This window comes from Pristiophorus japonicus, chromosome 1, assembly GCF_044704955.1.
Source record: "Pristiophorus japonicus isolate sPriJap1 chromosome 1, sPriJap1.hap1, whole genome shotgun sequence".
NCBI lineage: Eukaryota > Metazoa > Chordata > Chondrichthyes > Pristiophoridae > Pristiophorus > Pristiophorus japonicus.
Window position 1 is genome coordinate 57,906,764 of NC_091977.1, and position 25,614 is coordinate 57,932,377.

The window sequence follows — 25,614 nt, forward strand, 5'->3', positions numbered from 1 at the left end:
TAAAGCTATTTCTGCATGGTCTGAAGACAGAAAGTCGCACACTGGGTGCTGACGCACAGCAACGCCTGATCGCCCTCCCTAAGCGGAGACTCCGAACCGCAGCAGAGACACAGTGCTTCCTGTTGTTCCAAAAGAAGTCCACCAGCTTCTTCTGTATCTTGGTGACAAATGCAGGGAGAGGGGTCAAAGTGACCAGCCGATACCACAGCATAGCGGCCACCAGCTGGTTTATGACTAGCGCTCGACCCGTGTAGAACATCACTCGGAGCAGTCCTGTCCAGCGTCCTAGGCGAGCAGCGACTTTGGCCTCCAGCTCCTGCCAGTTCGCTAGCCAGGCTTCCTGGTCAGGGCTCAGGTAGACTCCCAGACAGAGGAGATGGGCCATGCTCCAGGCAAAAGGCCTGAGCTCCTCCGGCAGGGAGTCCACCTGCCACTGACCCAGCAGGAGTCTGGAACATTTCTCCCAGTTGATCCTGGCGGATGCGGCCAAGTAAATCTCCTGCGGAGGATGCGTGAATGCCAGGTCAGCGGGGTCCTCGACCACGAGGAGCACATCATCGGCATAAGCCGAGAGGACGACCTCCACACCTGGCCCTTGCCATGCCCACCAGCTCCCACATACTGCAGCTGCAACACACCGCCTGCCCTGCCATCGCTAATGTATTTTATTGAATTAATTAAGTTTTCAAGTTTTAAATGTTTAGCTTTTAATCTCTGCTCTTAATTTAAACCAATGCCCAAGAAAAAGAGAGAAATACTCTTTGACCAAGCTTTTGGTCATCTGCCCTAATTTCTCCTTATATGGCTTGGTGCTAATTTTTTTGTCTTCTAATACTCCTGTGAAGAGCTTTGGGACATTTTACTAGGTTGAAGGCGCTATATAAATACAAGTTGTTCCTAAGATGTGATTTAGGTTGTTCACTTTATTGAGTTCTCCCCTGTTTATGCTGTGTTCATTGGACTGATTAATGGGTTTTGTAGATACTGCAGTAACTTATCGTTGTATAATATACTGTTAGCTACCTGATGTTACAGATGATCTGGTCATTTATCTCATTGCTAGTTATCTCATTGCTTGCTGTGCATATTGAGTGCCATGTTTGCTACACTACAACAGGGACTACAGTTTTATGTGTCTGGATCCTTCTAGGCTACTGCTGGAGATATAAGTAACATCTCATACTTTGCAGTACCAGTAATGCCAACTTCCATGAATTAATCGCGAGACATGCAATTTTTTTATTTTTAAAATTGCTCCAAATCGCAATCCTATGAGTCACCTGTTTAAAAACTGATGATTTTCATTTTGGAGCAAAGGGGGGATTTCGAAACTGCTGCAGCACCGGAAACGGTTTCAGCTTTGAATCCAACCAACCCTGCGCGAGCATTGAAACCATTACTTACTGCGGGCCAATAGGAGGAAGGGGCGAAAAAAAAGATAGCCAATCAAAAATAGACTTCCTGCCGTGCAAGTGAGGACCAGATTTCCGCGATCATGTGACAGTCAAGGACCAAGCCCGAGGAATGGAGCATGCAGGATCATGAGCACCAATTTTCCATTTGCTGCATTTTTGGCGCGCGCGCGCATGTTAACATACAATTTTTTTTTTGTACATTCGCGGCAGAAAAAGAAAATCAGGACTTTCGCCAAACAAATATTTGAATTTGGCGGCGTGCTCTCCGAAGTTGTCTGAGGAGGCGGAGCTTCAAGTCTGCGCTATAAACTGTCTGGTCATGCACAAAAAAAGAGACTTCCTGGTCTGAATCAGACATATTTAAAGAGCCTTTGTGATTGGATCATTTTTCCTTTTGTGATAAGATCATGTTGGCTTGATCTTTCTGCAATTTTGAGCATTAAAACCTGCAAAACACGGCTGAGAGGGTGTTGGAAGAGGATTTCGAAGGAGGAGAAGGAAGACCGTTCGATTTCTCCCACACACGATGGTATCCCTGGTAAATATTGAGAGGAAATGGGATCTGCTGGCAACTCGGGGCAGGTGGGGGGAAGCGGGAAAAAAGTAAAACCTGCTATGATGGCGCAACGTTGGGATGATGTTGCTGTAGAGTAGTGCGTGCGTGCATGTGTGCGTGTGTGTGTGTGGTAGTGCGTGCGTGCATGTGTGCGTGTGCGTGTGTGGTAGTGCGTGCGTGCATGTGTGCGTGTGCGTGTGTGTGTCATCCTTGCAGTTGAAGAATGCAAAGATCAGGAAACGCATGAATCGTACTGCTGGAGGTCCACCAAGTAAGCTGCAATTGAAATAATATGGCAGGGGGATGGGAACCTATGCAGGGAGGAAGAGGGAGACAGAGGCAAAAGAGAATAATAAAAGTGGAGGGCAGAGAATCCCAAGGCAAAAAACAAAAAGGGCCACATTACAGCAAAATTATAAAGGGGCAGGGTGTGTTTAAAAAGTCAATGCGAGGAGTATTCAGAATAAGGTGGACGAATTAACTGCTCAGATTGCAGTTAATGGATATGATGTAATTGGCATCACAGAGATATGGCTCCAGGGTGACCAAGGCTGGGAACTCAACATCCAGGGGTATTCAACATTTAGGAAGGATAGACCGAGAGAGAAAGGAGGCGGGGTGGCGTTGCTAGTGAAAGAGGAAATTAATGCAATAGTAAGGAAAGACATTGGCTTGGATGATGTGGAGTCAGTATGGGTGGAGCTGCGGAATACCAACAGGCAGAAAACGCTGGTGGGAGTTGTCGACAGACCACGAAACAGTAGTAGTGAGGTTGGGGACAGCTTCAAACAAGAAATAAGGGATGTGTGCAATAAAGATACAGCAGTTATCATGGGCGACTTTAATTTACATACAGATTGGGCTAACCAAACTGGTAGCAATGCGATGGAGGAGGATTTCCTGGAGTGTATTAGAGATAGTTATCTTGACCAATATGTCGAGGAACCAACAAGAGAGCTGGCCATCCTAGACTGGGTGATGTGTAATGAGAAGGAACTAATTAGCAATCTTGTTGTGCGAGGCCCCTTGGGGAAGAGTGACTATAATATGATAGAATTCTTTATTAAGATGGAGAGTGACACAGTTAATTCAGAAACTAGGGTCCGAAACTTAAGGAAAGCTAACTTCGATGGCATGAGGTGCGAATTTGCTCGAATAGACTGGCAAATGATGCTTAAAGGGTTGACGGTGGATAGGCAATGGCAAACATTTAAAGATCACATGGATGGACTTCAACAGTTGCACATCCCTGTCTGGAGTAAAAATAAAAGAGAAGATGGCTCAACCGTGGCTAACAAGGGAAATTAAGGATAGTGTTAGATCCAAGGAAGAGGCATATAAATTGGCCAGAAAAAGCAGCAAACCTGAGGACTGGGAGAAATTTAGAATTCAGCAGAGGAGGACAAAGGGTTTAATTAGGAGAGGGAAAATAGAGTACGAGAGGAAGCTTGCCGGGAACATAAAAAATGACTGCAAAAGCTTCTATAGATATGTGAAGAGAAAAAGATTAGTGAAGACAAACGTAGGTCCCTTGCATTCGGAGTCGGGTGAATTTATAAAGGGGAACAAAGAAATGGCAGACCAATTGAACAAATACTTTGGTTCTGTCTTCACGAAGGAAGACACAAATGACATTCTTGAAGTACTAGGGGACCGAGGGTCGAATGAGAAGGAGGAACTGAAGGATATCCTTAGGCGGGAAATTGTGTTGGGGAAATTGATGGGATTGAAGGCCGATAAATCCTGGGGGCCTGATTGTCTGCATCCCAGAGTACTTAAGGAGGTGGCCCTAGAAATAGTGGATGCATTTGTGATCATTTTCCAACAGTCTATTGACTCTGGATCAGTTCCTATGGACTGGAGGGTAGCAAATGTAACACCACTTTTTAAAAAAGGAGGGAGAGAGAAAACGGGTAATTATAGACCAGTCAGTCTGACATTAGTAGTGGGGAAAATGTTGGAATCAATTATTGAGGATGAAATAGCAGCGCATTTGGAAAGCAGTGACCGGATCGGTCTCGGTCAGCATGGATTTGTGAAAGGGAAATCATGCTTGACAAATCTTCTAGAATTCTTTGAGGATGTAACTAGTAATGTGTACAAGGGAGAACCAGTGGATGTGGTGCATTTGGACTTTCAAAAGGCCTTTGACAAGGTCCCACATAAAAGATTGGTGTGCAAAATCAAAGCACATGGTATTGGGGGTAATGTACTGGCGTGGATAGAGAATTGGTTGGCAGACAGGAAGCAGAGAGTCGGGATAAACGGGTCCTTTTCGGAATGGGAGGCAGTGACTAGTGGAGTGCCGCAGGACTTAGTGCTGGCACCCCAGCTCTTTACAATATACATTAGTGATTTGGATGAAGGAATTGAGTGTAATATCTCGAAGTTTGTAGATGACACTAAACTGGGTGGTGGTGTGAGCTGTGAGGAGGATGCTAAGAGGCTGCAGGGTGATTTGGACAGGTTAGGTGAGTGGGCAAATACATGGCAGATGCAGTATAATGTGGATGAATGTGAGGTTATCCACTTTGGTGGCAAAAACACGAAGGCCGAATATTATTCGAATGGTGGCAAATTAGGAAAAGGGGAGGTACAACGAGACCTAGGTGTCATGGTTCATCAGTCATTGAAAGTTGGCATGCAGGTATAGCAAGCGGTGAAGAAGGCAAATGGCATGTTGGCCTTCAAAGCTAGGGGATTTGAGTGTAGGAGCAGGGAGGTGTTCTGCAGTTGTACAGGGCCTTGGTGAGGACTCACCTGGAATATTGTGTTCAGTTTTGGTCTCCTAATCTGAGGAAGGACGTTCTTACTATTGAGTGAGTGCAGCGAAGGTTCACCAGACTGATTCCAGGGATGGTTGGACTGACATATGAGGAGAGACTGGAGCAACTGGGCCTTTATATACTGGAGTTTAGAAGGATGAGAGGGGATCTCATAAAAACGCATAAGATTCTGATGGGATGGGACAGGTTAGATGGGGGAAGAATGTTCCCAATGTTGGGGAAGTCCAGAAGCAGGGGACACAGTCTAAAGATAAGAGGTAGGCCATTTAGGATTGAGATGAGGAGGAACTTCTTTACTCAGAGTTGTTAACCTGTGGAATTCCCTGCTGCAGAGAATCGTTGATGCCAATTCATTGGATATATTGAAGAGGGAATTAGATATGACCCTTATGGCAAAAGGGATCAAGGGGTATGCAGAGTAAGCGGGAAAGGGGTCCTGAGGTGAATGATCAGCCATGATCATATTGAATGGTGGTGCAGGCTCGAAGGGCCGAATGGCCTACGCCTGCACCTATTTTCTATGTTTCTATGAACCAGCTGGAACAGAGGATCTCTGTTCTGATTAAAGTTCACCGGAGAAGATACACCACCAATGTGGACGCTGGGCCCAGGTCAAAGAGACAGGGTAAGCCCTGCAATTTGTACTGTGGGTTGGCTAAATACTGTGTGGGCTCACTAGGCTTTAATGGATGTTTTCAACATCTTTTACAGCAGCTACATGTCGGGAAGAGGCAGAAGGTGATCCAGAAGGACAAGCAGACGTAGCACCAGGAGGACATCCAGAAGAGAGTCCAGAATTGTTTCCTGATTTTTAGCAGAATGATCTGGATGAAGGCCAGCATAAAGATCCCCCCACTGATTAGATGATCATATTGGATCTGCAGCCAGTGGAGCCCATGGATTAAGATACGTGTCTCAGTGTGGTCCAGCAACGCACACCTGTGAGAGGGATGCCCAATAGGGTCATGGAGCAAGACATAGGTGGGAGACGGTGAAGGAGGGTGGAAAGGATAGCTGAACCACGCACGCACGCGCGTGCGCACACACACAGCTAACCAGGTCGCTCCTGGACGCCATGTGTGAGGTGAGGGTAGAAATTGTGCGACTGTCAGGAGGATTAGGGAGGGAATGGTGGATGCACTGTCGGGACAGCCGATGGGGAAATTGTCTGACGTATGCGACAGAAATTTGCAGGTAGCTGCTGCAATAAGGGAACACACCCAGGTTGTCATTCAACAACACCAATTGGCGGCATCAACTGCTGCCACTCAAATCATCCCCAGACCAACCTCCGGGATTGTGGTGCAGGGTGATCCACAGCTTGAAAAAGAAAATAAAGATGATCCCGGGCCTTCCAGAAAGGTGCCTACTCGGTCTGCCCTTGTCCAACCATACCAACGAAAAACAAAAAACTATAACCTTGGGCTCACCGGGGACTGAGGAAGTCTGCTGCGCCAACAGGCAGGGCTATGGGTAGAGGCACTAGGGTGGGCAAGAGGGGACATTACACACTAGTGATCATTGAATAAGGGGGAGGAGAGATATTTGTATCTTGCTGTTGTTTTGTTAATAGAAAAGTTTGATACAATAAAGTTTTGTTAATTGAAAATTTAACCAACATAAATCAACACAACATTATTACAGGTGTAAACAGTCAACCTGGTGCGACACTATAATCAAACATGCCGCCGTTTAGCCTTCAGGCAGAAAAACGTTCACTGATTAGTCACCGACGCAAATCTCTAGCAATGGCTAAAGATCCCCTTAGTCGACCCACCCTCCTCCACCGCCATCCTGCGGCTTGAGGTTCCTCCTGCTGCTGGTCCTCCTCCTCCTTCTCCTCGTCAGCCTCCTCCGAATCCTCATCCCTCCCTCCTCCTCTCAGGAGGATCTTCAATGCCCAGTACCTGTTCCCTCATGATGGCCAAGTTGTGCAGCATGCAACACATGACAGTGAACTGAGCGACGTGGTGAGGGGAGTATTGCAGGTCGCCTCCAAAGTGTTCCAGGCATCGGAAACGCTGCTTTAAAATGCCAATTCTCCTCTCTATGATGCTCCGTGTTGTTATGTGGGACATATTGTACTGACACTCTGCCGCAGTGCGGGATATGCGTAGGGAGGTCATAAGCACGGTGGCGAGCCCGTAACCTTTGTCCCTGAGCAACCAGCTCTGCCCTTCTGGCAGCTCCTGAAACATTGCAGATATAATGCTCTCATGTAGGATGAAAGCATCATGGATGCTACCGGGATATTTGGCATCCACTGCCATGATCCGCTGCAGATAGTTGCACATTTAGGGAGTGGAAACCTTTCCTGTTGCGGTAAACTTCGGAATCTTGCAAGAGTGCTCTCAAGGTGTGGTGGGTACAGTCAATGGCACCCTGCACCCTGGGGAAGCCAGCAATTCCAGAGAACCCCACAGCCCTGTCGCTCATTGCCTGCATGGTCATAGGGAAAGTGATGAACTGATCCCTTTTGGCACACAGTGCAGCAGTCACCTAGCGAATGCAACAATGGGTAGCATGCTGCGAGATCGAACATACGTCCCCAGTTGAAGCTTGAAATTATCCCGTAGCATAGAAGGCAAGTGCCACTGTTACTTTTACTTTTATAGGTAGGGCGGTCCTCCTTCCACTTCTTGGCCGTATGTCTGCCCTGGTTAGTTGGCAGATCTCAGTGATGACCTCCTTTCTGAATCGCAGCCTGTGAAGGCAGTCTGCCTCACTCAGTTGCAGGTATGAGCGCCTCTCCCTATAGACTCACTGGGTAAGGCCTCCTCATCAATCTCTCTCCCCAATATCGACGTTGAATTATTCGTCGCCTCTGCAGGTGCATGCCATGTATGGCTAATGCCCTTATCACATCAGGCATGCTAAAAATTGCACCCATTATTATTGTTGTTATGCAGATAAATCACTGACATCTTTTCTTTCCGTTTTGCTCCACAAGACTGGGTAATGCCCTAGATCAGACCACACCCTGATCTGTGCATGTGTTTGTTTGTAGTGATTCTCTTGGGTCATCCGTGACAAATGGTGATTTGTAGCTTGCTGCTGTTGTAAGATTTCTAAATCTCTGTCTTTAAATTGACAACAAGACCGATTTTTTTTAATAAATAATTTGCAATAGTTTATTAAACACACAAACATGCACATCTATCAGAGAAACAGCAGTCCTCAGCTATCTTACAGATACAATAATGTTACAAGAAAAAAGGTATATGACACTTACCTCTGGCAAAGTACATGGCCTGCTCCTTTGTCCGTAGAGAGAGGTCCTGCTTTTTGCCGTGTGCTCAGGAGAAGAGCGACCCAGCAATCCTTGCTTGGATTATTATACTCCTTACGGCCATTGTTTCTCAGCAAGCCTCAGGATTGGGTATTATTTCCAGGGCCGTTCCTGATTGGCTTCTCCTCATACATGTTTCTGTCTGGAGGACCAGTGCCATTCCTTGATTAGGTTAATGGCTTTCCAATTAACATCGTTTCTAGTTTGCTGAGCTTCAAAGCCATGCTGACATGAACTTGGGGAAGTCATCTATTTTGTTTCTTTTAACACTGCAACCTTTCCATATGATCTACACTTTTAGCTTTTTGTATATATACAGAATCAATTTTATCATTACTAAACACTTTTATTCTTACACTGTGTCTGTGCACAAAAGGTCCCGTTTCGGATGTTGACTGAGCTCGAGGCACGGGTCGAAGGAGTGCCAGCTGGACAGGGTTGCAAGCTCGGCCGGACATGAGCAGAACAACACGATGCTCGGCTTCAAAAGCAGCCCGTGCTCTGGTGCTTGTGTCCAGCCGAGCCCGCGACTCTGCCCGGCTGGCACTCCCCAACCCGTGTCTGGAGCCCTGCCAGCAACGATTGTGTTGGGTGGACAGTCGTGGTTTGGGTGAAAATGAACCCAGCAAAGTTGTTTCATTTCCCTCTGAAAATCTTATACAATTGTTTAATGAAGTGTCTCGCTCCCTGTCTGAGTACCCTGTACTCTGAGTACCCTGTACTCTGAGTACCTTGTACTCTGAGTACCCTGTACTCTGAGTACCCTGTACTCTGAGTACCCTGTACTCTGAGTACCTTGTACTCTGAGTACCCTGTACTCTGAGTACCCTGTACTCTGAGTACCCTGTACTCTGAGTACTCTGTACTCTGAGTACCCTGTACTCTGAGTACCCTGTACTCTGAGTACCCTGTATTCTGAGTACCCTGTGCCGATTTCCTTAAGTTCACAGAAGGTTTATTTTTCAGGGCTTTTTGGCAGTGTGCTGAAAAAAATCATTGATGGCCAAAATCGTCTAACTGCACAAAAACCACGCCCAAGCCCGTTTTCACTCGTATCTGCGACACAAATTTTTAAACTGGCGCACATTGTCGGCACCGGCGTACAAACGTTGGCAAAAGTTGGAAACCGAGGATTTCACGGCAAAAAAACATTTGGACGCCAAAAAAATGACGCACAATCGTGGCAAAAAATAGGGTCCATAAAGATTGAGTCGAGGAGTTTGAGTAAATATATCAGAGTCAACCTTCCCCTTCTCTCTGAGCTGTCAAAAAGCTGAGCTGGAAAAGTGCTTTTGTTGCAAATGAAAAGGGTTGTGAGAGACTATTACCTGGGATTTTAAAAAAGTTGCAAAAATAATATAAAATAATAAAATCCATGCAATTTTATGTTGCTATCCCCGATGTATCTCCTATTATATAGTTTAAATTTCAGTGATATCATGGCTGGATTAATACAGGGATGAAAGTATTTCTAGCAGACTCTGCCTGTATAATAACGTGAAATAAATGGAATAGATTGGCTGTCTGATTTGTCTGCACAAAGTACAAGGAATTATTTTCAGTTAAAAGATCAAACTCGACTCAATTTACAGGACCGCGCTCCAGATCAGGGAGTTAAAAAAAAATTTTGAGATGCTTTTGGTTAAACTCATTTATAATCTAAAAGCAAACATAATTAAAAAAATGCTGCTTTTAATCCTGTGGAGCAGAGTACTGATCTGCAGAAACTGTGACAGAGCAGAAACAGTAATGCCAACTCTCTCAAATTAATCGCGAAACACACGTGGGGCCGAATTTGCCCACCTCTTTAAGGTCCATTTAAGAGCCATTAATGGGGCGGTAAGACCTTCCCGACCGAGGGGTAGCAGATGGGCCGACCCATCTAAAATTGCCCCGGGTCAGGGGTGGCGGAAACGGGTTCCCAATCCGTCGGACATGCGACAGCCCCTTACCACCCGGCGGCGACCCCTTTCCGCCCCGCGAGGGAAATTGCCCCGCAGGAGGGAGCCGCCGCCACTTGTTTCCCCCTCTCAGCTTTTCCCGGCAGGAAGCTGCCAGAGGCTGGGCCACGCACCCGCCCTTAAAGAGGACGGTGCATCACTGCGGCCGACATTTTATCTTAATTGTCGGTCGATTCAGAAGTCGGCCCGACAATGGCGACCACGGGTTCAGCCAGGCCGCCAACAGGCAGCCGGCATCCCATTGGGTGCCGGGCCACTGGCCCGACCAAAGCCCTCCCTGGGTGGAGCCGTGGGCAGCCACTAAAGTGGCTACACAGCATGCAGCGGCCCTCCCCTTGAAATGAAGGAGAGGGATGTTGCTACGTGTTAGCGCAATGCGGCCCGGACGTGCTCAAAGCACTTCCGCCCCTCAGCCACCCCAAACACTGCCGCAACAAATCATAAAACAATTTCCCTCTATTCTCCGCCCCATGCATTCTGCCAGAGAATATTAATTTAATTCGAATTATCCGCACTGTTTGTGGAGGAGGGCAATTTCTAGCCCACGATTTGTAATGAACATTTACCCCAACTGGCGAAGGATGGTGACAACAAGTAGGCTTTTGAACGTTTTTGTAAAGCATTTTCAGATACAGTTGTTGTAAACAACTGTGACCTGTTAGAGATGAAATAAAGCCACTAATGAGGTTTATTAACCAAAGAATACCGACTCATGATTTCTTACCGAATCTCATTATGTTTTAAGAGTTTGTCTCATGATTTATGAGATGGTGGAGTTGGCATTACTGCAGTACACTGCTACATAAGGGAGGTAAGTGAGGATGTCTATATACGCAGCTTAATCTCATTCCCTCTTGCCCGAGACAAGCAGATGGAATGTTTGCAAGAATTGCAGGCTTCCCCATGGTGCAGGGTGCGATTAACTGCACAGACATTGCTTTCCAAGCACCTCATGTGAACACGACCATTTTCATGAAACAAATGGGATTCCATTCCCTTAATGTGCAGTTGGTGTGCGACCGCAGACCTCTCATTACGAAGATGAATGCCCAGTATCCCGGCAGCAGTCACAATTCCTTCATTCTGCGGCAGTCCTCTGTGCCGCCAGTATTTGACCCATCACAGCAAATCAAAGGCTGACTATTGGGCAACAAGGGCTGTCCACTCATAACGTGACTAATGGCTCCGGTCCGGAACCCACACACTTATGCACAGCAGGTGTCATGTATCTTACATTATTATATATAACTGTATCCTAACATGCTATACATGACTGTAATAAGATATGACCTGTAACCACCAGCATACCTTACCACCAGGGGTGCACTTGTAAGAGACAGGTATATAAGGACAGGTCTCAGGCAAGTGCAGCATTCCAGAGCTGTGAAATAAAGGTGCAGGTCCAGAGTGACCTTGACTTCACTACATGCCTCGTGTGAGTCTGTACTGAGGGGACAGGACTTTACAGCAGACATACTATCAGAGCCACCATGCTGCCGCAAGGCATATTATAGAGCACACCATCGGCGTCCTCAAGTAATGCTTCCACTGCCTGGGCCACTCTGGAGGAGCCCTGCAGTACTCAGCTGAACGCGTATCAGGACGAGGTCCAACACCGCCTTCAGTGCGCCAGTGCAGCCTTCGGACACCTGATGAAGAGAGTGTTTGAAGACCAGGACCTCAAATCCAGCATGGTCTACAGGGCAGTAGTGATTCCCACCCTGCTATATGGCTCAGAGACGTGGACTGTATATAGCAGACACTTCAAAACGTTGAAGAAGAATCATCAGCGCTGCCTCCGCAAGATCCTGCAAATCCATTGGCAGGACAAAAGCACCAACGTCAGTGTTCTCACTCCTGCCAACATTCCCAGCATCGAAGCATTGACCACGCTCGATCAGCTCCGTTGGGCGGGCCACGTTGTCCGCATGCCCGACAAGAGACTCCCAAAGCAAGCGCTCTATGCGGAGCTTCGACATGGCAAATGAGCCCCAGGTGGGCAGAGGAAATGCTTCAAGGACACCCTCATAGCCTCCTTGATAAAGTGCAACATCCCCACTGACATCTGTGGGTCCCTGTCCCATGCTTACCCAAAGTGGAGGAAGAGCTTCCGGGAGGACACTGAGCACCTCGAGTCCCATCGCCGAGAACAAGCAGAAACCAAGAGGAAGGAGGGTGCGCCAACCCACGCTCCCTGACCACGATTTCCTTCAACCACTGTCTGCCCCAGCTGTGACAGAGACTGTAAGTCCTGCATTAAACTCCTCGGTCACCTGAGAACTCGCTTTTAGAGCGGAAGTGAGTCATCCTCGACTCCGAGGGATTGCCGATGAAGAAGATGATGATGATGATGAAGATTTGTAGTAGTATGCTGCATGCTGCACAACTTTGCCATTACGCGGGAACAGCCCTTGTCATCACCTCTCAGGCAAGAAGCTGAGGAGGAGCAAGTGCAACAGGAAATGGAGGAACATGAAAAGGAATGGAGGATACAACATAGACAGCCCCTTTCAGCCCGAGCTCTACGTGATCAAATAATTAATTACTGGTATAAATAAGCGATACCAGTAACCTCAATCAGAACTCCCCAATCACCAATGCTTCCTTTTCCTCGATCACTGACCATCACATCATCCTCTTTCCAACAAAAATAAAAACCACCAGAAAATGCACATTCCAATCCAATTTTATAAATTCAATAATGGCATAATGCATACAAAAATAAACTGGAGAACAGATTGATGGTGCTGTGGTGTCCTGGTAGCCCCTTTGAATAGTCGTATCCAGAGCCATGATGGCAGCAGTCAGGGCTTCCATTGCTGCACTTAAACATTTGATGGAAGCTGTTAGTGCCGCAATGGAGCTGTGACATCGGCCATCAGACGCTGCATCATGGTGGGTTCCACAGGTGCGCTGATGGAGGTGACCACCCATTCCACGGTAGAAATGAATGGCTTGAAGCTCGTCACAAAGCCCTGTGCCATGTTGGTGCTGGACTCCTCTATGTTCCTTGACAGGGAGTGCAGGATATCCAGCGCACCAAGCATTTGGTTATGTATACCCACCAACACCACCTTCTGTAGCCTGGCCATCGAAGTCCTCAACTGACTCCTCTGCAGCAGAACTAGTTTGTGACCTCGCCCTCCAACAAGCTGGTACCTGCTCTATCCTTCCTGCACCCTGCCCCCCCCGACCCCACCCCGGCTCCTGTGCACTGCTGCCGGGTGTCTCACCACAGGCAGCATGCAGATCCCTCCTCTATCCTTGCCTCTAAGATACACGCAGAATCAGTGTCTGAGCTGGTAGCTGCAAATGTAACATCGCGTGACAGTGTTTCTTCATCTTCACTGTCTTCTTGCTGTTCCTCCACTGACTGGGAAGGTTTCAGTTCTTGAGTACCTGAAATTATAAAGGGACAAAAGTTGAATTGTGGTGAGGGGAAGAGGAGAAAATAAGAAGGGCGTGCTTATACCATCTGCAGCTTGTGAGTCAGAAGAGAGTTCGGGACGAGAGAGCAGTGGGATGAGAGAAGGAGGATTAGGTCTGCAGACTAGCTCCTGCTGCCTCCGGTTGTGAGCGACCTTGTCCTGCAAGAGAGACGGAAGTGCGTCAGTGAGTGTCATGCAATATGTTTGGGTGATGTGGTTAATTGGCTGAACAGCCACCAGTGTGTGCGAGCTGAGAGTTGTGGGTGTGAGATTTTGTAGGATTGCAAAATTCATGAAAACCACTCAGTGTTTGGACTCATTAAAAAGGAAAGTCGATTTTGGACTATCAAACAGAAAGTTTGGATCCTAAAATGCTTATGGAAGAAATCTACGAGTTTTAACCAAGTTTGGGATTTTTAAAAGGTGAATGTTGGGTCTGCAAGAAAAGGGGTCGGGTCAATCTCGAAAGGCCAGTTTGGACATTGGAGCTAAACAAATTGTCTGGGCCCTGTTTAGCCCCGAAATCTGCCCCTAGAAGACATTTACATTTTAACAATTGACCACGGAAGAAACATTATCCACCCCACCCAGAGGACCCAAATGTCACATGCATATTCCAACACTTTTTCAACAGACATAGAAATATCTGGCTCAGGCCAGACTTCCAGAACCAAAAATGCAGTGCTATCACAATGGACAAGAGCTCATCAACTCAGAAAAGTCTATCAATGCCAGATTAAAACTTAATTAAGTTTCAGTTAGCTGGGCTGCAAAACCTAAACAAAGAACCAAGGTTGATTTGGGGCACAGATAAGGAAGTCTCTCAAAGTATAATTAAGGCCTGTTTTTACAGCCAGGGGAACACTTTGCTTCGACACCAGCTTCGTATGTTTCAGGCCTGGCAGACTTCAAGATCAGCACATCAGTTTTTCATTAACCTGGTTCTTCAGAACATCAACCAAGACAGCATCACAAGTGACCAGGGCACCAAGCATGCCGCAGAAGCAAGAGGCTCATGAAACAACCACCAGATATTACCAGCAACCAAATTGGTAATATTGAGCCATCGCGATCAACGATTTCCAAACCGAAGTCAACTCGACGAAAACCCGAAGATTCGCAAGCTGTTTCCACTCTACAAGCTATCCCTGAGCTACCAACGGGTAAAACATTACCTAAAATAACTTTAAAACCTACTGCTGAAGGAAGAAAGTGGGTACTTACCCCGTTAATCCAATACGCGCCCTACCGCATCAGCGGATACCACCCAACTGAGGAACACTATGTTCAGAGTACGGCTAGCAGAATCGACAAAATCCAACGTACCCCGAAACTGAAACCCATTACCGACTGTCAAGGAAGGATTGGTGAGCATAGTCCCTGAAGCCCCAGAGCCTAACTTAGTTAGAAAGGGGGAATAGGGAGGTGGGAGGTGTTGTACTGCTGTGCATTCTCTTGTGTTTGAATAAAGGATTCCCCATTAGAGTGATACGTTTTCTCAGTTTTAATAAAAGGTGTATTCATTCTTCTTGAATAACAACCATACATTTCTTTGTACAAAACAGTTGTCTGCCGTACTTTATCATACCCTGATTAATAAATCCAGGCTCGAGAACCAGAGAGTGGGAGCGACTCGCAACCGCTCTGGGTCAGGGAAGGCAAACTGACCCCGCACACCACCCCCTACAGTTTGCAACAGTGCTAAGTGTGTGGGGGTGAGGTAAAGCATATGAATTGATGAGTTGAGGATTGATAGAGGCTATTGCTAGGTGGGTGATGGGGATGTAGAGAATTAAACAGCGGAGGAGGCTAGTGGTGCAGTTGGTAGGATATGCCATTTGAAAATGAACTCCCTCACTTTGACAACTCGTGTCAAATCATTAAACTTCTTCCTCTACATGCTCCACGAGCAACTCTCCTGACACTGACTTGTCTCCGTTACCCCCTGAACATATGTTTGGAGGGCCTCCAGCTCCCCGGCAGATACAGGACGTCTCTCCTTCTTTTCACTTCTTTCACCAAGACTCCCACCACTTTTCGCAGCCGTAATTGCTCCCTTTTGCAAGGTGCATGCTATCTTTAAGTAGCCACTCGCGGTATCGAGCCTCCTGCCAATGTGTGTAGCCAATGAACAGTGCGGGAGTGCTGGCTGCATGCAGCAATCATTTAAATGAGCAGGCAGCATCAATTTAACCTGCTGCCTGCAACGCAATGTACAGGCGGGAGTTAATCACGTATCGCGATCCCCACTCCCGTTTTTGGGGAGTAGACAATTTCTCTCTCACTATGTTGCGATAATCTACCAATTTCCGTATGCATTGCAATGATCTGTTTATGTTTTATAGATTGTATGATCACCATCCAATTATCTTGCACACATTGCTGTAATCCATCTGTTTATATTGGAACATAGCAGTCAGCAGCCTGTTTATATTGTACTCTTGCACTGATTCACTGATTTATGTTGTATACATTGCAAAATGATCTGCCTTTTTATGTCTTGCATAATGAACTTATCTTTCTGCATATGCTGTAATGTGATTTATCATTATGTTTTTAAGTGATCCACCTATTTATTGCAATAATCTATCTGATTATGTTGTTGACATTAGTGTCCTACCCGGGGTTTACGTGTGGAGATTTACCTGTCCATGTGATCATGTTACCATGATCAGTACTTTTGTGTATGTTGCAGTGAACTCACTGTTCATGTCATGTGGCAGAGCTCTGTGTGTTTATATTGCTACCCTGTCTTTTATGTTGTCATTTTGCGCGCTGTAGTAGCAGTGATCTTGTTTATGTTGCAAAGATCTGCCTGTGTTGGTTATCATGTTACAGTGATCTGTCTCCAGGTTTTAGTGATCTTCCTACTTATGTTGTCATGTTACAGTGATCTGCTTGTTCATGCAGTAATAAACATGTTTATATTGCAATTGTTATGTATGTAAGCTTTATAATTGTGTAAGACTTGCTACCAGGGGGCGCACCTGTTGGAGACCCAAGGGTCACCTGCACACCCCGTGCAAGCAAGTGTAAAAGGTTGTCTGCCATGCTGCTTCAGCACTCTGGAGTTTGCTTAAAGAGACTAGGGTTACATCAGTTTGAGCTTACAGCATACAGTCTTGGGGAGTTATTCTGAACACAAAAGCAATTATCTGCAATATGTTGTCATTTTGCAGTGATTTGTTTGCTCAGGTTGCAGTGGGTTTCCTGTTCATGTTCGAATTTCACAGTGAGCTTCCTGTTCATGTGGTACACGATGTAATGGCCAAGCTGCTGATGCCATAGTTAGTGATCCATCTGCTTATGCTGTAATGTTCCAGTGATTTAACTTATCAGTCTGCACACTCCAAGACTGAGGCGACCTTCTGTACTCTCATTTCAGAGCAACGCTGCATTAACATAGACCTTTTAGTGGTTGTAAACTTCCCCTGCATAATGGGGAAACCAACTGCAGTGAGCATTGCAGGCCTGATCATGTCAACTGTGTTCCTTTTTTTGCCGCGAGTGATGGTCATCAACAGTTCCTGGATGTACGTTCATGTAAAAAAAAATGTCCAATAGTGAGATCAGAAACTGAGTAGCAAGTGGGAAAGAAGTTTACCATAACAGTCCCGAGGACTCGAGGACGACTTTACACGACGTGACCAAAGCGGAGGTTTTGTGGAGGAGAAAGAGAGAGAGAGAGAGAGAAGGGCAGCCAGGGGTAAGCCTTGCAGCAGGGAGAGTACTATTATGACTCTTATACACTGCTGTTATGGTTGAAGGCTCTGCTACAGATAGAGTAGGGCAGAACAGTCCAGATAAAAGTTGGAATAGTGCAAGATGTGAGTGGGGTGAGGTTCCAAAAGTAGAAGATGTTTGGGTAAAGGGTCAGGAAAAGCATGGATGTTGATCCATACGGGCAGAGGAGGTATCGGTTGTTGGGTGGATGCTGGCGTATAGGGCCAGGAGAGGCATACGTTGTCGGGAGGGTGCTGGGGTATAGGGCCAGGAGAGGCATCAGTGATCGGGTGGGTGCTGGGACATAGTATGTGTTGTGTATCTGTAAAGCATGCACTCCCATGTTCTGCCACCAGGGAGCTCATCCCCTGAAGTCCCAAGGGATCCCAGCATCCCTCGGTAGCACTGTATACAAGCCGGCCCCTAAGGCCTGTTACTCACTCTGAAGTGTCTCAATAAAGGCTGAGGTTACTGTTACTTTAACCTCCGTGTGTGCAGTCTCATCTGTGTTAGGAGCACAACAACTGGCGACGAGTACACAAATCCACGCAAAGATGCAGCAAACTGTGGGCATCTCGGAGAAGTTCTAGGAGGGTGAGGACTGGGAAGCCTATGTCGAACAGTTAGACCAGTACTTTGTAGCCAACGAGCTGCACGGAGAAGGAAGCGCTGCAAAAAGGGGAGCGGTCCTCCTCACGGTCTGCGGGGCACCGACCTACAGCCTCATGAAGAATCTTCTGGCTCCGGTGAAACCAACAGGTAAGTCGTATGAGGAGCTGTGTACACTGGTTCAGGAGCATTTTAAACTGAGGGAGAGCATGCTGATGGCAAGGTATCGGTTCTATACGTACCAGCGATCTGAAGGTCAGGAAGTGGCGAGCTATGTCGCCGAGCTAAGGCAACTTGCAGAACAATGTGAGTTTGATGGCTACCTGGAGCAAATGCTCAGAGACTTTTTTGGACTGGGCATTGGCCACGAGACCATCCAACAAAAACTTATGACTGTAGAGACACCGACCCTCAGTAAGGCCATTGTGGTAGCACAAGCGTTTATGTCCACCAGTGATAACACCAAACAAATCTCTCAGCACACAAGTGCGAGCAATGTTCATAAATTAACTGGAATTGTGTTTGCGAGCAGAAATGTATAGGGCAGAAACCATGAGTCTGCAACTGCCAGCAAGCCTCAGGTGAATGAGTCCACAACAAAGGATGAATGCAAGGCAATTCACACCTTTTGGCATTGTGGAGGCTTCTATTCAGCCTATTCATGCCGCTTCAAAGGGTATGTTTGCAAGAGCTGTGGAACAATGGGGCACCTCCAACGAGCTTGCAAATGAGCTGCAAGCTCTGCAAAACCTGCTAACCACCATGTGGCAGAGGAAGGTCGATCCATGATGGATCAAAGCAATTTCGAGCCTCAGAGAGAGGAGGCAGATGCTGAAGTACACGGGGTGCACACATTTTCGATGAAATGTCCACCTATAATGCTAAATGTAAAATTGAATGGCTTACCCGTAGCCATGGAACTGGACACTGGCGCTAGCCAATCCATCATGAGAAAAAGATGTTTGAGAGACTGTGGTGCACCAAGGCACTCAGACAAGCCCTGAGCCCCATCCACACAAAACTGAAACCGTACAGCAAAGAGCTCATCACTGTCCAGGGCAGCGCCATAGTCAAGGTCATCTACGAGGGCACGGTGCACGAACTGCCACTCTGGATTGTCCCGGGCGATGGCCCCACACTGCTTGGAAGGAGCTGGCTGGGCCAACTCCACTGGAACTGGGATGACATCCGAGCGCTATCACATGTCGATGAGGCCTCATGTACCCAGGTTCTTAACAAATTTCCTTCTCTTTTTGAGCCAGGCATTGGAAAATTTTCTGGGGTGAAGGTACGGATCTACTTGGTTCCAGAGGCACGACCCATTCACCACAAGGCGCGAGCAGTACCTCACATGATGCGGGAGAGAGTGGAAATCGAGCTGGACAGGCTGCAACGCGAGGGCATCATCTCCCCACGGTCAGGATTTGCGGCGATTATAAAGCAACTATTAATCGTTTCTCACTACAGGACCAATACCCGCTACCTAAGGCAGACGACTTATTTGCGACATTGGCAGGAGACAAGACGTTCACCAAGCTCGACCTGACTTCGGCCTACATGACGCAGGAGCTGGAGGAGTCTTCGAAGGGCCTCACCTGCATCAACACGCACAAGGGACTGTTCATCTACAACAGATGCCCGTTTGGAATTTGGTCGGCTGCAGCGATCTTCCAGAGAAACATGGAGAGCCTACTGAAGTCGGTACCATGCACGGTGGTTTTTCAGGATGACATATTGGTCACGGGTCGGGACACCGTCCTGCACCAACAAGACCTGGGGGAGGTCCTCCAGCGACTGGATCGCGTAGGGCTGCAGCTGAAGAGGTCGAAATACATCTTCATGGCAACAGAAGTGGAGTTTTTGGGGAGAAAGATCGTGGCGGACAGCATTCGGCCCACATACGCCAAGACAGAGGCTATTAGGAATGCGCGCAGGCCACAGAACGTCACGTAGCTGCGGTCGTTCCTGGGACTCCTCAACTATTTTGGTAACTTCCTACCGGGGTTAAGCACCCTCTTAGAGCCCTTAGATGTGTTACAGGTGAGAACTGGGTAAGGGGTAAAAACCAAGTAATTGTTTTTGAGAAAGCCAGAAACATTTTATGTTGCAACAAGCTGTTTGTATTGTATAACCCGTGTAAAAGACTCGTGCTAGCATGTGATGCATCGTCGGGTGTGTATTACAAACAAGGTAACGTTGCGGGGAAGTTGCAACCTGTCGCCTATGCCTCCAGGAACTTGTCTGAGGCCGAGAGGGCCTACAGCATGATTGAGAAAGAGGCATTAGCTTGTGTGTTCAGGGTAAAGAAAATATATTAGCACCTGTTTGGCCTCAAATTTGAGCCTGAAACCGATCACAAGCCCCTAATATCCCTGTTCGTTGAAAACAAGGGGATAAATACTAATGCCAAAGCCTACATACAAAGATGGGCACTCGCGCTATCAGCATATAACTACACCTTCCGCCACAGGCCAGGCACCGAGAACTGTGCGCATACTCTCAGTCGGCTAACATTGCCCACCACGGGGGTGGAAATGGCGCAGCCTGCAAACTTGTTGATGGTGGCGCAGCCCGCAGACTTATTGATGGTCATGGATGCATTTGAAAATGATAAATCACCTGTCACTGCCCGCCATATTAGGACTTGGACCAGCCAAGATCCTCTGCTTTCCCTAATAAAAAAACTATGTACTGCATGGGAGCTGGGCCAGCATCCCCGTTGAAATGCAAGAGCTAATCAAACCATTCCAGCGGCGAAAGGACGAGCTGTCCATTCAGGCCGACTGCCTGTTGTAGGGTAACTACGCAATGCTACCTAAAAAGGGCAGGGAGACATTCATCTCGGATCTCCACAGCACACACCCGGGTAAAGTAATGATGAAAGCAATAGCCAGATCCCATGTGTGGTGGCCTGGTATCGACTCTGACTTAGAGTCCTGTGTACGGCAATGCAGCGTGTGTACTCAGTTGAGCAACACGCCCAGAGAGGCACCACTAAGTTTGTGGTGCTGGCCCTCCAGACCATGGTCGAGGATCCGTATTGACTATGCAGGCCCGTTTCTCGGAAAAATGTTCCTGGTGGTGGTAGATGCTTTTTCAAAATGGATTGAATGTGAAATAATGTCGGGAAGCACCGCCACCGCCATCATTGAAAGCCTGAGGGCCATGTTTGCCACCCAAGGCCTGCCTGACATACTGGTCAGTGACAACGGGCCATGTTTCACCAGTGGCGAATTTAAAGAATTCATGACCCGCAATGGTATCAAACATGTCACCTCGGCCCCGTTTAAACCAGCTTCCAATGGGCAGGCAGAGCGGGCAGTACAAATAATCAAACAGAGCCTTAAACGAGTCACAGAAGACTCACTCCAAACCCGCCTGTCCCAAGTACTGCTCAGCTACCACACGAGACCCCACTCGCTCACAGGGGTGCCCCCAGCTGAGCTACTCATGAAAAGGACACTTAAAACCAGACTCTTGCTGGTTCACCCCAACCTGCATGATCAAATAGAGAGCAGGCGGCAGCAACAAAATGTATATGATGGTCGCGCCACTGTGTTACGGGAAATTGATCTGAATGACCCGGTGTATGTGCTAAACTATGGACATGGTCCCAAGTGTATCGCGGGCATGGTGATAGCTAAAGAAGGGAGTAAGGTGTTTGTCGTCAAACTAGACAATGGGCAAATTTACAGAAAGCATCTGGACCAAACGAGGCTGCGGTTCACAGACTGCCCTGAACAATCCACAGCAGACACCACTTTTTTCGAGCCCACAACACACACAAAAAAGGTTCAATTACATCACGCCGGACCAGGAAATTGAACCCATCACACCCAACAGCCCAGCAAGGCCAGGCTCATCCAACAGCCCTGCAGGGCCAACAACACACCAGCCCAGCGAGGGCACAGCCAACACACCAGAAAAGACATTTGTACCGAGGCGGTCCACCAGGGAAAGAAAGGCTCCCGACTGCCTCACCTTGTAAGTAGTTTTCACTTTGACTTTGTGGGGGGGAGTGATGTTGTGTATTTGTAAAGCATGCACTTCCATGTTTCGCTACCACTGAGCACTGTCTATAAGCCGGCCCCTAAGGCCTGTTACTCACTCTGGAGTGTCTCAATAAAGGCAGAGGTCACTGTTACTTTAACCTCCCTGTACGCAGTCTCATCTGTGTTAGGAACACATTATGGGGGAAGGTTACAGAGATAGGGTGCAGCAAGGTCGCAGATTTAAAGAACTAGTGAAGCCTGGCAAGGGATGGGATGATAAGAGGGCAGGACTTGCTAGGGAACAGGGTACTGCAGAGATTTGGATGAGCCGGAGTAAATTTTTTGAGGCAAGCAAGGAAAGTGCTGAAAGCAAATGTAAATAACTGAATTCATAAGAGGAAAGGATAGATGAAAAAATCAATTTTCTTTTATGGTTTACTTCTGTGGAAAATGAGTTCTAATTCAATGGATTTTCGATTAATTTATCATAACTAACCTGTATTCTTCGATGACTACTGTGGTCTTTTAACAACAACAACCTGTAATTAAATAAAACATGCCTGTAACATAGTGAAACATCCCAAAGCACTTCAAATACAGATATTTAATATCGCTGAATTAATGAGTGAACAGGGATGTTTCCTGCTTTTAGTTATAGGCATGAAAAGCTTTTTTCTCAGGGTATTGAGCATCAACACTGTTCCACAGATAATTACCCTACTGGAGAATTCATTCTGTAATTATTGTGATTATCGTAAAATGGACTATTATCAGAGTTATTGTTGGTATCATTTGTATACTATTAACGGTCACAGCCTCATTTGTTTCTATGTGAGTTTTGTGATATAGGCAAAATACTGCAGCCTTTTGTTTATATGCCAAGGAGGAATTCAACACTCAGTCAAACTTGAAGGTTGTGAGATTGTGTCGAATGGGTCTAAACTCTTGAGTTTAGAAGAATGAGATGATCTCATTGAAACATACAAGATTCTGAAGGGGGTTGACAGGGTAGATGCCAAGAGGTTGTTTCCCCTGGCTGGAGAGTCTAGAACTAGGGGACATAGTCTTAGGATAAGGCGTAAGCCACTTAAGACTGAGATGAGGAGGAATTTCTTCAGTCAGAGGGTTGTTAATCTTTGGAATTCTCTGCCCCAGAGGGCTGTGGATGCTGAGTCTCTTTCTATCTCAGCCTTGAATATATTCAGATAGATTTTTGGAGTCATGGGGAATCAAAGGATATGGAGATCAGGTGGGAAAGTGGAGTTGAGGTCGATGATCAGCCATGATGTTATCGAGGGGCTGTATGGCCTACTCCTTATCCTATTTCTTATGTTCTTATATTTGTTGAAGCTGAATGTGACATATACTCCCAACAAACACCGAGATTACAAAGGATGTTTTGTCACAGAAGATGTACACATGGTGAGTTCAGCTCTCCATATGTCTCCCTCCATCTTCCAACCTATAGCTATGGTTCGACACCATTTATACTGTTGTTAGCTGTACTAATCTTATAGCTCTCAGCATTCCATAATTCTTTACCCCACTCTCAATCTCCATTCTCACGTCTTGTGGTCTCGAAACACATTGGTGTTTTAGGGTCACTGACACAAAAGGAGTCATGCAAGGAAAGCAATGATATTGAGTGATAGTGAATCTAAATGTAAACCTGTGCCAATTGGTCTTTGAGAATGCCTCTTGTACAGTTATTGTACTACTAGTTGTTTTGCAGTATTTAATTCTAAGATTTAACTACAGAATATAAAATAGAACCGAAATAAGTAATACGTCTGCATAAAATGGATTTTCCTTCCTATTTCTCAATCTTAATCTCAAAATAGTCCTCCACTGTGTGGGATCTTGGGGGTTTCACCCATAGTATGATTCAGCGCTTAAGTTAATTTCAAAGTTACTCAAGACTTGCAAACATTTCCACCAGATTCAGAAATTGCAAAAAAAAGGATTGTAGATGCACAAAAGGCAGCATCACTGAAATTGTTTTAGCTCTGGAATGGCAGGAACTTTTAGTTAATGATCTTCAATTAGCAAGTTTTCTCTCAGTTGGAAAGTATGCCTCAAATAAGGGAAATGAGGAGTTTTTCTCTGCAGTTGCTGTTTTTATGGATGGAAGGGATGAAACATGGCTTACTTGATTTTTACCATGATAACAATGAGACAAATGATGCCATCGCTGCATGCCTTTCGAGCATTAGAAGAGAACGTCCATCATAAAAATTGCATTTCGTTCTATGTAGCTGATAACATCTCTGTCAATTTTAGGAAACACAAGTCAGATTAGCTGAAACTACTGAACGACAAAATGATTCAAGTTGGATGCAAGTGTCATGTAATTCAAAAACAGTATGAGAGCTTTGAACTTTGATGTGGAATGTCTTATCCTGAAAGTACATAGAGTTCTCTTCTGCCACTTAAAAGGCAGAATCTATCTGTATTCAATTTCTACAAAGTCGAAAAATGAAGAAAGAAATTCTGTCATGTGCCAACAAGGTGGCTAGCCTTTCTGCCTACGATAGAGCGAGTCCTGCACTGCTAGTCTGCATTAAAGGAATATTTCATATCTGAGGGGGGGGAGGGGGAAAGAAGAATACGTAAAAATTATATGGAAAACATTTCATGAAGATGATCAGGTGTCTCTTACTCTTGGTTACATTTACTTCCTGCATATCCTGATGCAGCACTCAAAATGGTAAAATGCAACAATGCCACGCGCACTGCATCATGGAAGATCTTTGTTCAAAATTACAGAGTGAGAAAGAGGACAAGTTCTTTGGATAGATTATTTAACACCATGTCTCTCTCTAGTGAAGAGGAGAAAATTTAATGAGGAAGCAGATAAGACATTGTCAAGATGCATTGCACACCTTGAGAAATGGTATGATTTTGAAATATCTGTTTTTAAACAAATGTCAATCCTCTTACTGGACGATGAAGTGAAATGGACTGGTATTGAAGAAGCTGGCTGAAGATCTTCATATTGAGATTGATTTTGACAGTATGGGCCCAAGTTTCCACAAGAAAAAAATTGGGCGCCCCTCCGAGCTGGGCGCCCGTTTTTCGCGCCTAAAACGGCGCCTAAAAAAATCCTCGATATTCTGCACCTACTTACAGGTCCTGTGGCCCTCGGCGCAGCCAGCACGAGCTGTGGGAGGGGCGGAGCCAGGTCCCGGCGCTGAAAACAGTGCCGGGACCTCTGCACATGCGCGCGACAGTCGGCACACAAGTGCAGTAAATCCAGGCGCCGAACTGTGTGGGAGGGGCCCGAAGCACGCAGCCCCTAGCCCTGGCCCAATGGCCTCACTGGAGCTCCTCCCACAGCCAGCTCCTGCTCCCCGCCTGACCAGACCCGACACCCGCTCCCCCCCCCCCCCGCCGACACCTGCTCCCCACCCCTGCTCCCCACCCCCCGCCCCGACCCGACACCCGCTCGCCCCCCCGCCCCGAGACCCGACACCCGCTCCCCCCCCCCCGCCGCCCCGACCCGAGACCCGACACCTGCTCCCCACCCCCCGCCCCGACCCGAGACCCGAGACCCGTTCCCCCCCCCCCCCGCCCCAACCCGAGACCCGACACCTGCTCCCCACCCCCCGCCCCGACCCGACACCCGCTCGCCCCCCCGCCCCGAGACCCGACACCCGCTCCCCCCCCCCCGCCGCCCCGACCCGAGACCCGACACCTGCTCCCCACCCCCCGCCCCGAACCGAGACCCGCTCCCCCCCCCCCGCCGCCCCGACCCGAGACCCGCTCTCCCCCCAGACCCGAGACCCGCTCCCCCCCCCGGACCCGAGACCCGCAACACCCCCCGAGACCCGCTCCACCCCCCCTGCCCCGCTCCAC